Source organism: Tupaia chinensis, unplaced genomic scaffold (assembly GCF_000334495.1).
Source record: "Tupaia chinensis unplaced genomic scaffold, TupChi_1.0 Scaffold000127_2, whole genome shotgun sequence".
NCBI lineage: Eukaryota > Metazoa > Chordata > Mammalia > Scandentia > Tupaiidae > Tupaia > Tupaia belangeri.
Window position 1 is genome coordinate 3,399,789 of NW_006159596.1, and position 17,294 is coordinate 3,417,082.

General features: G+C 38.8%; 1 protein-coding gene across 5 annotated transcripts in view; it reads right to left on the bottom strand.

Annotated features, from left to right (window-relative positions):
- Positions 1-17,294, bottom strand: part of INPP4B (inositol polyphosphate-4-phosphatase type II B) — a 957,317-nt gene that overhangs the window by 591,285 nt on the left and 348,738 nt on the right. The window contains exon 1 of one of the 5 annotated variants that reach the window (XM_027770343.1): positions 4,609-4,644. The exons of the other annotated variants lie outside the window; for them this stretch is intronic. The gene's annotated coding sequence lies outside the window, so the exon portion shown is untranslated. Of the gene's footprint in view, positions 1-4,608; positions 4,645-17,294 lie in introns of those variants that run through there. 5 annotated transcript variants of the gene reach the window in all.

Here is a 17,294-nt window from a genome sequence, read left to right on the forward strand (position 1 = left end):
TTTAAAACTCTGAAAGAAAAACAATTTCAGCAGAGAATACTTATACCCAGCAAGATTATCCTTTAAATGGGAAGGAGAAATAAAATCATTCCCAGACAAACAAATGCTAAAAGAATTCACCAAAACAAAATCAACTCTTCAGGAAATACTTAAGGGAATACTATACCAGGAAAACTTAAGGGAGATAAATAGAAGAGAACAAATTACAACTAGATAAAAAGGGTAAGTCCACAGATATTGATAACAACATTAAATGTCAGGATTCAGTATCCCAATATAAAGGCGAAAAATGTGGATTCGACTAACTTACCCACGAGCAAGTTTAAGTACAAATTCACTCATTATTTCATAGACAGTTGCCACCATGATTTCAATTTATATATTTATTATAACCATTACTCATTTAAAATACTAGATAACAGAGGGAATGTTCAAAATGTTACAAATAGCTGAGTCTTTCTTTGGGATGAATATAAAGAAGGCTGAAATAAAAAAACTTTGTAAAGCCTATAAATCACTAAACCACTGACTTTTCTATATCTTTGCATTTAAACATCTCTTTCCAATTTTGTTTTGTGTTTTCTTTTCTTGAGGACTTATTTTTTTATTTACAGTACAGTGTATGGTCTTAGAAAACTCACAGTGAGTACAAGTTTCCTTTTTCTCTCTTCCTAATTAGCTATTGTTATCTACAATTTTACCTATCTCTAATTGGACAAATGCTATCACAGATCTTTCCATAATATAAACCCTTATGCCCCCCTAGTCCTCTATATCTACATTACAAATTCTTTTATTGACTAAGTTAAGATTATCTTTGTTTTCTAAAATCCACTTTCATTAATTTGTGAGACTTTTCATAGCCTGTTTAGTCAATATTTTTTCTTTAGAATTGTATTTCACAGTAAAGAACATCATAGAAAAGTCAGTACATATTAGGTTGTTAAGACAGTCATGAAGTATTTTTTAATTTATTTTTTATGTGAGAATGCATCATGACTTTCCCAATGACCCAATACTTCCAGGATAACCAGTGAAGTGGGTTTTGAATGTTCACAACATAATATAATGTTAAATGTTGAAGGTGGTGAATATCTTTATAACCTCGACTTACTATACACAGCATACCTGCTTTTAAGGACCATTCTATACCCTACAAATAGGGTAATGTGTAATGATTATATGCAAATCATGAATTATGAAATATTAAAAAAAATTAAAGCCTGCCATTCCAGCTCTCCTGTAGTCATAGCCAGTCCAGTTTCACTAGAGTCTGGGGTTTAGGAGATGAAATAGAAGGGATTAAGAATTTATCTGGAAGTAAGAATATGAGGGGAATATATATATGGTTCCTTTAATAAAATGTAATACAGAAAATTATAAATAAGAATATAAAAAATTGTTGTTAGTTACTTTGAAAGATTTTTAATGTTCCCAACAGAAAGTAATATAATACGGTTGAAATGATGAATATACTAATTATTCTGATTTAATCATTACACATTGTAGTTTGGACTGAAAAAAATCACATTGTGTCCCACCTAAAGGTACAATTATTATATATTAATGAGAATTTTTAAAAAGAGAATGTTTTTAAATGAATCTAAAAATTTGGGGCCAACAGATGGCACACCAGTTACATTGCTGGACTCTCATATAGCTGACTGTGGTTCAAGGCCCAAACCTGGTTGCTTGAAACTCACGCTGGGCACATGCATGGCCAAGATCCCAGGAGGAGAATGGAGGGGATGGAAATTATGGGATGGCCATCCCCCCTGAGGGGTGATTTCTCACTTCCCCTCTGTCTCTGTCTTTCTTTCCAGTGAGCACACATGCCCGAAGCAAAAACCTCTTTAAAAATCTAAAAAATTATGCAAGCATGCATTTTGGAAAAGAACCTTTCAGAATTTTTCTGTCCATATATAATTTTAAATAAGCACATTTTTAAATTTAAATTTTGTATGTATGTGCATATATATATATACACACACACAATCTTATGTAGTAAAAATTTGTCCTTGTCACTCAACAATATCATAATCCTGGATATTAATTATCTATATTAGGGATGGCAAATATTTTAGTCTTTGTGAGCCATATGATATGTGTTTCAGCGCCTCAACTCTGCCTCTGCATGAAAGGGGCCTTGGTTAATATGTAAATGAATGGGCACAACTGATCTGTCCCCCAGGCTACAATTTGCCAAACTCTGATCTATATCATAATTTTAATGACTTCACATTGCTGATAGCTATACCATAAATTATTTAACAAATCCTACTTCAAAAAAAAAGTACTGCAAGGAGATTTTCAAGTGTTCAAAAATGTATTCATAAATATGCGTAATGTAGTCTTATACATTCTTATGGAAAAATAGAAACAATCACAATGTTCATCAGAAGGAGATTGATTAGTTTTAGCTATACATTATAATTTCTTTCAAATAGCCTAAATGGTAAGGTTTGAACACTAAGTATATTTTCATTTCTTTTCCTAATTATCTTGTCCCCAACTCAGGTCAATTTTTTTTCCAACTGCAGAAAGTTAAAAAAAAAAAATTTCCAAAAGCAATTCTAATATATATGGTCATGTTATTTTTATTTTTTTCTTAATTTGCGGAGGATATATGTGTGTGTAAGAGAGAGACAGAGAGAAAGGAGGAAGCACCTCCAATGGAATGTGGTTACACTGCAACCCCTTCTCCATTTCTCCATCCTTCTGGGATCTGGGGCACACACACATGCTCCTAGCACGTTTTTTAAGCCTCTGGGCCAGAATTTGAACCACAGCTGGCCATGTGAGATCTGGCTCCCTTAGCCACTAGGCAACAGGGTTGGCCCTGGTCATATTATTTTGAGTCGACTAAAACAAAAAAAATGTGTGTGTGTGTGTGTGTGTGTGTGTGTGTGTGTGTGTGTGTATATATACACATATATATATATACATATGTATGTAAACACACATACAAGATTATAATACAATATATAATATATTTAAATTAATTTTTTCCAAATTTCTCCAGTTACCACACTAATGCTCTTTTTGATCCATGATCCAATCCAAAAATAAACTTTGTACTTAATTTTCATGTTTCCTTAGTTTTCTTTTTTCTTTTTTTTTGGAGAGGTTTTTCGCTACAGGGTACGTGCGCTCGCCAGACAGACAGACAGAGACATAGAGACAGAAAGTGAGAAATCATCCCCCAGGGGGGATGGTCATGCCGCAATCCCTTCTCCTCCATTCTCCTCTTGGGATCTCAGGCACGCACGCACATAAGCCCGGCGTGAGTTTTAAGCCACCAAGTCCGGGACGCGAACTGCGGTCAACTACGTGGGAGTCCAGCGACATAGCCATTACGCTAACTGCTGGTTCCCTCCTTAGTTTTCTTTAACATGAAAAAGTTCCTAAGTCTTTGGTTTTCATGACTTTGACAATTTCATGAGTACTTGTCAGGTCTTATAATATCCTAGTTCCAGTGAGCCCGACCCTAGCTTCCCAGACCTTGGCTTTGAAATATCATTTTCCAGTAAACTAAAAACCACAACTTCTTGGGGGGGAACAAAAAAGCTGAATCAAGGGCTAGCGTAGAAGTACAAAATGAGCCTGAAACACCTTGAGCTTGAAAATATGGGAAGGGCTTTAAAAAAAAAAGGGGGCAAGAAAAACAGGGCAGGTGCATTTCAAAAGATATAGAAGTCAAGTTAAATGGGGTTTCTAAAAGTCAAATGTGGAAAGGAATCAAGGAGAAAAATATACAGACAAGACAGTTAAGGACCCGAAAATGGAGGCCTATTTGTTGATTACGTATATGGTATCTTCAATTGGACTGATGTAAAGTACATTCATGTTGGGTAATTCATTTCACAAGCTGTACCGAAGTACAATGACTGAGTGTATAACATAAATTCAAATAATAAGAAAAAAGTAAAAAGTCAAATCTGGGAACACCAAACAACAAAATAAAGCATGACTGTAATGAATTATAATCTATGGAATAGCGCAAGGATTTGTGTGTCTGTACTAATATGGAAAAGGAATAAACAAATAAATGGATGAATAAATAAGTAAATGAGAAAGGAAAACTTTGGCTTACTGTTGTGTTGTCATGCAGCATTTTTCATAGGCAAATAACATTATAACTTTTCGGATGACATAATGTAAAATTCCAGCTAGTGGACCAGCTACTAGTCACATAATGACTGAGTGCTATGTAGGGGTCGCCAGATCCCACATGGCTGACCACAGTTCAAATGCTGGCTCTGGTCCTTGAGGCCTGAAAAACACACTGGACATATGCATGCATGCCCAGGATCCCAAAGGACTGGAGAAGTGGAGGAAGAAAAAGTTGCTCCATTTGAAGTATTCTCTCTCTCTCTCTCCCCCTCCCCCTTTCCCTCTCTTAAGCTTAAGCACACATGCACTCTGGAATTAAAACAAACAAACAAAAAAATTCAGCTAGCATCTATGAATAGATTACTATTTGGTAAATACCATAATAATAACTGTTTCAGGCAAGAATTATTCATGGATACCAAAAGTAGTGGTAAAGGTGTGAGAAATAACAGGATATTTTCATATTATCAAATTACTTCCTCACAAGACACTTACTTGTATAAAAAGAGTTTGTCACTTTGCAAAGGAGAAACCCGGCAGACAGCACCTCCACCCAGTGATCAAAGTTCACATCTTCAGTAATGGTACAAATCGATATCTTAAGGTCCCGAGAAGGCCACGCCTCCCCTTTCTGGTAGCCTCACCAAAAATGCAAAACTAATTTAAATATAAAGAAACATCAGAGAAAAAGGATTGACAGCCAGAGCTTAGTTGACTTGGTTTTAGACATAATAAGTCCACTCATATGTAATAGATGCACTTTCAGTTTGGTTTTCCTTCAGTTCACAAAGGGGTGGTCCATTTAGGACTTTAAAGGAAAAAGAAAGTACAGGATGAGAGCCATGCCTCAAGGTGATTAAACCGGTCACAGAGGGCAGGATACAAATGAAGGGGGTGGCATGAAGCTATGGCAGGGACTGATGTCCATGGGGGATCTGTTACATTACTGCAGGCACATAACCATCTCTGGCCACAGAAATGGAGAAGCAGCAGTGGGCAGAGAAATAATACAAAGACTAGGCAAGATGGCATTTCCACTCATTGAACAGGAAGGGGATGGAGAAGGAGAGAGAAGGACCCTGTTTACTAAACTGGCCACCTGGGAGTCAAAAGGAGAGGGAGGAAGGGCTGTTTTGGACAGACAGCTGAGCTATTATCAGGGTATCATGAGAAGTATGTCTAGCAGGCAGCCAGGAAGGTGAGATGTCAGTCCGTGAGGAAGGATAACACATAGGAACAAGGGACAAGACAGTTAAGGACCCGAAAATGGAGGCCTATTTGTTGATTACGTATATGGTATCTTCAATTGGACTGATGTAAAGTACATTCATGTTGGGTAATTCATTTCACAAGCTGTACCGAAGTACAATGACTGAGTGTATAACATAAATTCAAATAATAAGAAAAAAGTAAAAAGTCAAATCTGGGAACACCAAACAACAAAATAAAGCATGACTGTAATGAATTATAATCTATGGAATAGCGCAAGGATTTGTGTGTCTGTACTAATATGGAAAAGGAATAAACAAATAAATGGATGAATAAATAAGTAAATGAGAAAGGAAAACTTTGGCTTACTGTTGTGTTGTCATGCAGCATTTTTCATAGGCAAATAACATTATAACTTTTCGGATGACATAATGTAAAATTCCAGCTAGTGGACCAGCTACTAGTCACATAATGACTGAGTGCTATGTAGGGGTCGCCAGATCCCACATGGCTGACCACAGTTCAAATGCTGGCTCTGGTCCTTGAGGCCTGAAAAACACACTGGACATATGCATGCATGCCCAGGATCCCAAAGGACTGGAGAAGTGGAGGAAGAAAAAGTTGCTCCATTTGAAGTATTCTCTCTCTCTCTCTCCCCCTCCCCCTTTCCCTCTCTTAAGCTTAAGCACACATGCACTCTGGAATTAAAACAAACAAACAAAAAAATTCAGCTAGCATCTATGAATAGATTACTATTTGGTAAATACCATAATAATAACTGTTTCAGGCAAGAATTATTCATGGATACCAAAAGTAGTGGTAAAGGTGTGAGAAATAACAGGATATTTTCATATTATCAAATTACTTCCTCACAAGACACTTACTTGTATAAAAAGAGTTTGTCACTTTGCAAAGGAGAAACCCGGCAGACAGCACCTCCACCCAGTGATCAAAGTTCACATCTTCAGTAATGGTACAAATCGATATCTTAAGGTCCCGAGAAGGCCACGCCTCCCCTTTCTGGTAGCCTCACCAAAAATGCAAAACTAATTTAAATATAAAGAAACATCAGAGAAAAAGGATTGACAGCCAGAGCTTAGTTGACTTGGTTTTAGACATAATAAGTCCACTCATATGTAATAGATGCACTTTCAGTTTGGTTTTCCTTCAGTTCACAAAGGGGTGGTCCATTTAGGACTTTAAAGGAAAAAGAAAGTACAGGATGAGAGCCATGCCTCAAGGTGATTAAACCGGTCACAGAGGGCAGGATACAAATGAAGGGGGTGGCATGAAGCTATGGCAGGGACTGATGTCCATGGGGGATCTGTTACATTACTGCAGGCACATAACCATCTCTGGCCACAGAAATGGAGAAGCAGCAGTGGGCAGAGAAATAATACAAAGACTAGGCAAGATGGCATTTCCACTCATTGAACAGGAAGGGGATGGAGAAGGAGAGAGAAGGACCCTGTTTACTAAACTGGCCACCTGGGAGTCAAAAGGAGAGGGAGGAAGGGCTGTTTTGGACAGACAGCTGAGCTATTATCAGGGTATCATGAGAAGTATGTCTAGCAGGCAGCCAGGAAGGTGAGATGTCAGTCCGTGAGGAAGGATAACACATAGGAACAAGGGCATCTGATGCTGAAACTGAGTTTAAAGAGAATGTGTTAACTTGGTCAGAGTTACAAAACCAAGAAGCAGCAGAACCAATATTTAACCCCAACTCTTCTCAGTTCAGAAGTTTCTGTGGCTCAGGTGAAGGTCTGTGTATACTAGGGTTAAAAAGAACTGCAACCCTCTGCAACTATTCATTTCTGAGTGCAAAATCAGACATATGTACAAAATGATAAGCAACTAATGTTTGAAAAGCAAAAGAGTAAGTGAAGCTTCCTTTCCTCTGTAAGGTCCCTTTTTTTTTTTTTTTTTTTTTTTTTGTCATAGGGCACATGCACTCGCTAGAGAGATACAATGACAGGGAAAGTGAGAAACTGAGAAATTACCCCCTAAGGGGGATAGCCATGCCACAATCCCTTCTCTTCCATTCTCCACCTAGGATTTTAGGCATGCACATACTTGTACCTGGTGTATTTTTCAGGCCACTGGGTCTGGGATTGAACCACAGTCAGACATGTGAGAGTCCAGCACCTAACTATCAAACCTCCTGCTGGGCCCTCCACTGGATTTTTTGGAAGAGGTTTTTGCTATAGGGCACGTGCGCTCACCAGAAAGACAGAGAGAGACAGAGACAGAAAGCGAGAAATCACTCCCCAGGGGGGACAGCTACGTCTCAGTCCTTTCTCCTCCATTCTCCTCTCAAGATCTTGAGCATGCACACACATGCACCCGGCATGAGTTTAAGCCACCGGGTTTGGGACTCAAACCATGGTTGACTACATGGGAGTCCAGTGACATAGCCACTACGTCAACTACTGGTCCCCCTCCACTGGATTTTATACAAAAGTAAGGACTATGTTTACAGACTGTGAGGGTTTTTGATAGTAACCTGGCCAGAGCCTGATAAACCTTAGAAATCAACCAATCAAATGCCATCCTTTTACAGATCAGGTATCCAAACCCACTTGTTCAAATATATGTGTATAGCTTAGATGGGAAAGACACCAGTATAAGTAATTTAATTTTCATTAGGGCTCTCGGTCTGATCAGGATCCTGACTAACTACACCCAGCAGACTATCATTGTTTGTATAAATTTGAATTAATACTCAGAGACCAAACAGATCTGCGGTGGGCGGCGGAAGACCCATGTACATAACAGTCTTGGAGGACAAAAGGCTTGGAAAAATGCTGCTCACTCACTACAACTGGTCATTCTCCGAGCAGTTCCCCCTGGTGGCGAGGACAGGTATCTCATGCTCAGAATATCCCCACCAGCCTCCCATACCAGGGAGCTGATGAAACTAAAGATGAGAAGCTTTGTCAGTGAAAAGGGTAGAATGAATGGGGAAAACCTCTTTCATTTTAGCTAATGTATTAAAAGATCGAATGAATATGTGATGAGATGAGTAAGTCTATTCTAATTTCGGATACCTGTAATAACAGTGAAATAGATCTAAACATATTGGAAAAAATACGCATTAAAAAGGCATATCCCTTACATAAAAACAGCACAACACTTGTATTAAATTATCACAGCCAAAGTAATCACATTCTTACATCCTTCTCTAACCACAGTTCATTACATGCTCTAAGGAAGGTGTTTTTTATTATTATTATCACTGTTTATTTATTTATGCTCCACAAAAGGAATAAAAAAAAATTCTAATGTGGGTACTCTCAAATCATACTCTAACTTCTTGCAATTAAAACATACATTTACTTTCTACACTGCCTTCTTCAAGTAGCCATAATTTCAAAATAGACACTTGGTAAGATTTTTTAGTATGCGCTGAATGCTTTGGGTCAGAACAAAGCTTCAATTAAAGGATTACGTTCTACAGCTCACAGGAGAGACTACATGCTCAGCGAAGAAACCTTTCCCCTTTCATTCTTTCCATCTGACATTCGTTTAGCTTTGACTACTCTTTCTCCTGTTCCTTTCCCTTTTTATAGTTACTGTTGGTCAGAATTATAAATTAAAAGGAGAAAGAGCAGTCTGTCTTACCAAGGAAGCTGTTTTTCTCAAGTTCTTTCTTTCAGTTCCCAGTTCCCACCTCACTTTGTAAGAGGTGAACTTTAACACTTCTGGTGCGTGACTCACCAACGTCCAAAGTCTTCCGCAGAACTACCTGAACGCTTGGATCATTTAGAAACTGGCTTGCTAGTATGGAACTCCTCTATTGTCTCCTCATATACAAATGCATTTTAAAATAGTTAAACAATAAATTATGAAGAAATAAATAAAAGATTTGGACATGGGATTTTATTGCTATAATCACCATTTCTTTCTTTTCTTTCTCCTTGATATCATATAAATTACTAAGTTTTTCAAAGAAGGTCATGAAATTAGGCACTTTATATATTTCCCCCAAAATATACAAGTTAGAAAAGTGACAACTCCTAGGAGCAGCAGTTAGTGTAATGGCTATGTCGCTGAACTCCCGTGTAGCCGACCACAGTTTGAGTCCTGGACTCAGTGGCTTAAACTCACGCCGGGCGCGTGTGCGTGCGTGTCCAAGATCCCAAGAGGAGAATGGAGAAGGGATTGTGGTGTGGCCATCCCCCCTGGGAGATGATTTCTCGCTTTCTATCTCTCTGTCTCTCTCTATCTTTCTGGTGAGTACGCACGACCTATAGCAAAAACCTTTAAAAAAAAAAAAAAGTGACAGCCCTCAACAAAACAATGGTCTCTTTCTCATCACTGATATACTGAGAACAGAAGGAATATGTTAATAATCCTGTTAGATAATCATAGATATACTTAACAGCTACTGAAAATGATATTATTTGATAGGACATACTTCAATATACAATTCAGCACTGCTTGGGATTGTGGCAGAATCGCTTCTCAGTAGGAAAAGGTATCAAATAGATTTTTTTTAACTTCTCAGTAGGTGTTAATCCAGTAGCTTAGAGAAACATTTTACACACATAAGGAACAAATTAGCAAGGTAATTGCAAAAGGATTATTAATACTTATAGGTCAGAAGACTTGACCTTTTCAAATGTAACTGTTTTGCTGAGACTAGAACAAAAATAAACTAAATCATATAAAATTTATCTAGCATTGTTTAGCCAAACGAGAGATCAGATTAATGAATTATTGAAATAGACCACATAATTTTTTAGCCTGAATGTGGACGTCAAGGGGAAAGAATATTTTCTGCCCTGTGCACAATTGCATGTACTTAAACAATGCTGTCCCTCCGCCTTAACAAATGATGGTCACTGGCTGACAATAAACAAAGGCAAAATGACATCGTCTTCCTTTATTGATCTCAGTTTTGACCTTCTATTGGAAAAGGTGAAGGATAATTCTGGCCTATGTTTGTTTACTTCCACAGTCATCTCCAACAGACAATGTCAATTTCTTCACAATGCCATAGCCACTGCCATCACAGCAGAGCCACTTTCTTGATGAAAACATTATTAGAAAAACATCCTCCCTATATGGTGCTGTAAAACGCCATATTGAAGTTTTTAAATATGTAGCAAATTTGAAAAGAATAAAAGTAAGAAGTTTGGGGACATATAAGGATCTAAGAACTATAAAAAGATCACATTACTGGGAACAGAAACACAGAAATTAACAGCCAATGAACATGCAGAAATACCTTCCACTTCAAATAAGCATGGATTTTTATTGCTTTAAAAACATATCTATCTCAGGGCTAGGAGGTGGCATGGTGGTTAAGGCATTGTATTCCACATAGCTGGCTGATGTTCCAGTTTTGAACACAGGGGCTGGAAAATTATGCCAGGCAAGTGTTTGTTGTGTGTCCAAATTCCAAAAGAATACAGAGGGGAAGAGAGTTCAGCATGGCCATCCCCAGAGGGAATATCTCTCTGACACTCTCTCTCTAGCAAGCACATATGCCTTATGGCAATAAATAAATAAGGATATACATAAAAAAAATCCATCTTTATATCTAAATACATCTCACCCCATCAAGGAGTGACTTACGTTCATGACTAATAACCACATTGTATAAACTGTTTGCCAAATCTCTTCTGAGTGCTTTATAAATATGAAGTTGCTGAACCTATTTAGAAAACAACCTAATGAACTGAGCACTGCCATAATGCTTTTTTTTTTTTTTTTAAAGAGGTTTTTGCCTTAGGGTGCATGCATTCACTGGAGAGAGGGAGAGGGAGAGATAGAGACAGACAGACAAACAATGGGATGGAAAGTAAGAAATCATCCCCCAGGGGGAATGGCCACACCACAATCCCTTCTCTTCCACTCTCCTCCCCAGATATTGAGCACGCATGCACATGAAGCTGGCATGATTTTCAAGCCACTCGGTATGAGGCTCGAACTGCAGCTGGCCATATAGGAGTCCAGTGAGGTAACCGCTGCGCCATCTGCTGGCCCATCATGCCTGCTTTACAGATGGAAGAAACTGAGCAATAGAGCCAGGACTGAAACAGGCAGTCTGTAAGAGGGTCCCTGCCCTTAACAGCACGTTACGCCGGTGATTGCTTCTTTTCCTTGCAACAAGTCTTAAAAAAATTTCTCTAAAATATATCCTAAGATTAATTTCAATGCCAAAGCTATTGCTCACATCCAGATTCACATTCTTGTAGTTCATCGAAGAGGTGCTTTCTTTCCTGAGAAGCGTTTATATAAAACACAGGTCCGCATGAAAGATGGAAGACGTGTTCATCTCACCACCGGTGGGATAAAGAATACAGCGAGAGACTGGATGGTGGTGCCATAGTAAAATGACGTGCTTGTGAGGCTGACTCACGTAGGAAGGGTTTTGACCAGAGACCTCCCTGGGTACGCCGGACACAGATTATGGAACTGTCTGGGGGTGGATTGTGGGGTCAAGACCTTGTTGGGAGTGCTGAGCCTCTGTCTCTCTTGTTAATGGAAGAAATAAACTTTTAAAAAAGAGACACTACTCTCTTAAAAAATATATAGTGATTTTATATATATATATATATATATATATATTCACACACACACACACACATATTTATACATGTTAATATTTATAAATATACATAGTTATAAATATAACTATCTATAGATATTTTTATGTATCAATAAAAACAAATGCCACCTTTCATACATAACTCTTCTATGTATAGGAAATGTATAAGCAATAAAATAAAATCAACATTATTTTTCTTTGTTTCCTTCTCTCAGATGTGATGTATTATTTTGGTTGAATAGCTAGGTACAGGAATCAGTAAGATTCCCCCTAATTCAAGGCTACAGGAAGTAGGGAATAAAACAAACAAATAAACGAAAAAGAGCTTGTACCTTCTTATAGAGAACTACAAGATTTACCAAAGAGGTCACATCATTTTTCAGTGTCCATAAAACAACAGAAAAAATCAGTATTGCTTCTTTTTTTAAATTTTGTTTATACCAAATAGTGAACTGATTTGCAATGGCATTAATAAGATGTTCTTTGACTGAACAACCACATCTCAGGAACCTCATCATCACCTTCTTTTTTTAATTCCTGAACATTCATTTGAAAATTAACTTAGAGCTCTCATTACCCTTGTTCCAATAGCCACTGAAAATTATCAATACATTATAAAAATTAAGTAATATTTTACTGCAATTTTTTTTCTAATTAGAAAGTAATATGGCTAACACTTCTTAGTGCTTTAATTTAGGGGAAGGGATAAAATACATACTAAAAGTTTGGTAAAAAAAAAAAAAGTTATTTTTAGTTAATCTGAATGGGAAGAACACAGAGTACCCTACAACAGACTAGACTCTCCATGATGGCAGAATCTGAGTTGATTCTGAACTTGAGAAGAAACTTAACACCCAGACAGAAGATGATCTATGAATGAGCCCTTTGAAACTATATTTGAAAGAATGAGGAAAAAGAAATATCTTTGCAATGTTTTAAACAATCTGAATTATTTCAACTTTTCTGTATATAGTTAACTAAGTACTTTTAAAGACTTCAGGTAAACTTTTTTTTTTTTGATAGTTTTTTGTTGGTGGTGGTTTTGTTTTGTTTGTTCGTTTTTTCTATAGGGGGCGTGCGCTTGCCAGATAGACAGAAAGTGAGAAATCACCCATCACCCCCGGGGGTGATGGCCACGCTGCAATCCCTTCTCCTCCACTCTCCTCTTGGAATCTTGGGCATGTACACATATATGCCTAGTGTGAGTTTAAGCCACCGGGTACAGAACTTGAACCGTGGTCGACTACATGGGAGTCGAGCAACATAGCCATTATACCAACTGCTGGTCCCCAGATGAACTCTTAATCATAGATTTCACCGCTTCTAACCTACCAGTAGCACAACTATCCTGTTAATTTTACTTCCCTTTTCTTATCATTTCCAACCTAATACCACTTTTGCTAACATTTCCTCAATCTCAATAGTCTCAGTCCCAAAATAAGATACATAATTTCTCCCATAACAAACCAAAGTCTCTCACCAGACCTTCTCTCTTATCTTAAAGTTGCATCTTATAATTACCCTCCACCCCCCATTTTTCTACCTGGCTCTCATCAAAAATTCTGTTTTCATTAGCTCCACACCATCTACTCGAAGGTTCCAAGACTCCTCACTCAGTCCCCGGTTTCTTCCCCAAAATAGTAGAGTATGAGCTGGTGTGGTGGTTAAGGCAGTGATTCCACATGGCTGACCAAGTGGTTCAAATCCCAGATCCCAGGAGCTTCAAAAACATGCTGGGTGCATATGCATGCATGCCCAAAAGGAAGAAGTCAAAGAGAAAAGAACTGCTGTGTGACCGTTCTCCATGGGGGCACTTTCTCCTCTCCTGCTCTCTGTCCCTCTCCACTGAGCCCATGTGTCCTCTGGCATGCAAAAGCTTCCATCACTCAGCTCCCATCCTTCTTGTTTTCTCCTTCTTTTCCTCCAATTTTTCTTCTCTCTCTCTCTCTCTTTCTCTCTCTCTTTTTATTTTCAGGTCTTTGTCATAGGGTGCACATGCTCACCAGAGAGATGGAGAGAAGAAAAGATAGCCTCTCAGGATCTTGGACACACACTCGCACATACCTGGTATGATTTTCAAGCTACTGGGTCTAGGACTTGAACTATGGTCGGACATGTGGGACTTCAGCACCTTAACCATCATGCCTCATGCTGATTTTTCATTTTGATCCTCCACCTTGACCTTGACTTTTTGTTTTGTTTTGTTTTGTTTCTGAGAGGTTTTTGCTATAGGGCACGTGCGCTCGCCAGACAGAGAGAGACAGAGAGACAGAAAGCGAGAAAACACCCCTCAGAGGAGATGGTCACGCCACAATCCCTTCTCCTCCATTCTCCTCTTGGGATCTTGGGCACACACGCACACGCGCCCGGCGTGAGTTTTAAGCCACTGGGTCTGGGACGCGAACCGCGGTCGACTATGTGGGAGTCCAGCAACATAGCCATTACGCTAACTGCTGGTTCCCAACCTTGACCTTGACTTTTCATCCCACCAATCTATGTACCTGAGCAATGATTTTTGGTTTCTTTTGTTGTTGCTTTAGTATTCCCCACAGGGCACATATGTCTTCCAGAGAAAGAGAGAGAGAGAGAAATCATCCCAGGTGGGACAACCACACTGCATTCCCTGTAACTCCATTCATTTCTCAGGATTTGGGGTATACATGCACAAGCATCTGGTGTGTTTTCAAGCTGCTGGTCTGGGACTTGAACTGCAGAGTCAGTCATGTGGGATCCAACCACCTTAACCACTATGCCACTGGCTGACCTGCAATTTTATTTAAAAAAATTTTTTTAAGTTGTATATGTTTAAGATATACGATGTGATGTTTTAATAGACATCTACATAGTTAAATGATGACTACTGTCAAATTAACCCGCCCATTACCTTCCATTTGATTTTGTTATGTGAAAAACGTTAGCTAATTATTATTTACATATACTTATGGTTAACATTTATCTTTAAAGTAGGCCAATAATGATTAGAGTTTTGCTTAGTAACAATACTCTCTTATCACATGTGTCCCGTCTTTATAAATTCTTGTATAAGTAGCGTGATCATTTCCTAGTATTGAAACAAAAAAAATCAAAGACATATTGTCCACTTCTATCTACAAATTGTAAACATTAGTCCAACTCAAAGAAAAGAAAATTTTATTAACAGCCATGGCATTAAATAACAATCACACTTTGAGGGTTTGGGCAAAAGGATAACACAGAGTTCATTTAAATTGGATTATCCCAAAAGTAAAGGGAGCACTAGAAAGTAGAGAGAAGATAGACATGTATTCTAGCTGAGTGGTAGTATTGTAGGTTATGTTGATAAATAGCATTACTAGAAAACACTTAGTAAATACTTAGTAGTTGAGTAAATGATTGCTTTTCTGGTTGACACTAGAACTACAAAATGAGTATCTAACCATTTCTGACATTTTTCAGTCATGTATTGCTGCTTCATAGTCAATGCAAAAGATTTATTTTCTTGGATCTTCCACAGTAGATCTTATTAATTCTCTAAGGTCTGTCTTGTCTTTGAAGATTGCCTATAATACTGCCGTGCTGTTGAACTGAGGCAGATCTAAGAGGCTCTGTATCACCTCAGTGTGTGGAACTATGAAATTCTGCTCAACAGCTAGCGCTATAAGGAAATGACATCACCTCAAGTCTCCAGAGAAGTGCTGGGCATCGGCCCACATGTGTTCAAGGGAAGGCCTGACAGCGAGGTGCGCCTGTGGCGATAAACTGTAGGATTCCCGTTCTTGGAGGATACTCCAGTGGTAAGTAAGAAATTACACTGATGCTGGTTTAGTGATCTTTCTGGATACTGAACAGGTGGTGAGAAGTTGGAAAGACATCAAAATGCAGCATACCTTGTCATAATCACAACAATATATTTTAGCAAAATCACAAATCAGTGAAAAATGTGCATGTGGGGAACCAGCAGTTAGCGTAATGGCTATGTCGCTGGACTCCCACGTAGTCGACCGCGGTTCGTGTCCCGGACCCGGTGGCTTAAAACTCACGCCGGGCGCGTGTGCGTGTGTGCCCAAGATCCCGAGAGGAGAATGGAGGAGAAGGGATTGCGGCGTGACCATCCCCCCTGGGGGGTGATTTCTCGCTTTCTGTCTCTCTGTCTCTCTCTGTCTGTCTGGCGAGCGCACGCACCCTACAGTGAAAATCTCTCCAAAAAAAAAAATGTGCATGTGGTTATTATTTACAAAGGACTTTCACCCTGTCTGTTTGTAGGATAAGAATACATACAGAAAAATGAACAGATTTAGTGATGTTTAAGAGTATGGAATTTTTTAATCTGTTAAGCATTCTCCAGCTCACTAGCTGTCTTTTTTCATGTTTACCAGAGATAACATGCACTGGACAGAGATGTGGAGTGAGAAGACACCCCCTTCCCCATCATGGGCATAGTCACATTCCAACATTTCTCCTCCTCCTTCTCTCCCTCCATTTGGAATTTTGAGCATAGATGTACACACACCCAGCATGTTTTATAAGTCACCAGGTCTGGGACTCAAACCATGTGCTTGTCATGTGGAATCCAGCTTCCTTGCCCATCAGGCCACAAGATGGCCCAACTCTCCTTATTAATTCTCTGACCACAGACTGGATTGATCACTCCCTATACCTCTCTTTATCCCATTGTAAAATGTGAAAGTATAATATTTTCCTTCTACGTCTCTCAATCGGATGGTTGGGTTTCAATAACTATGCAATGAATGGGTGACAAATATTAACAGATACTCAATAAATATAATCATGTTTATACTCCATACATAAATGTATAAATACATAAATACATGTCGGGCCCCACGTCCCCACAACTGTCTTCTACCTATTTCATTCCATCCACAAAGCCTTCTGGTTCCTACAGAGGAAGGGAAATAGAAATACCAACCCTAGGACATGCCCTTTATCATGAAAACATCAAAAGATGATCAGTAAAGCCAAAAGCACTGTCATTCTTCTGTCATTCAGTTCATCTACCCCTTCTATGGTTTTCCGCATCCTGTGCTTTCTACAGAGAGAGCTCTACATTTGTGTGCTTGTGACTGACAAGAAGCTGGGGGAGTTAGGGAGTGGGTCTGCACGATAGCCCCTAAGCCCCTACATGGAAACCTAAAGAGTAATCAATCACTACATCAAGTTAAAGGAGCATCATCCAGCAGCCTGCAGAGAGCCCTGAAGGGGATGGAGGCTCAGAAGTAGCTTCTTCCTTCTATCTGGAATGTGTTTCTGAACGACTTTCACAGCAGCCTGAGGTCTTAGGACATACCACCTTATCATCATCCTATTGGCAGAAAACATTCCCCTTGTATCAGGTTGAACCTGCTTATGTCTGTGTCATCTGTTCATTCTTTTAACAAACCCTTCCCGATGTTCCATGGCCAAGGCCTCCCCTCTATGT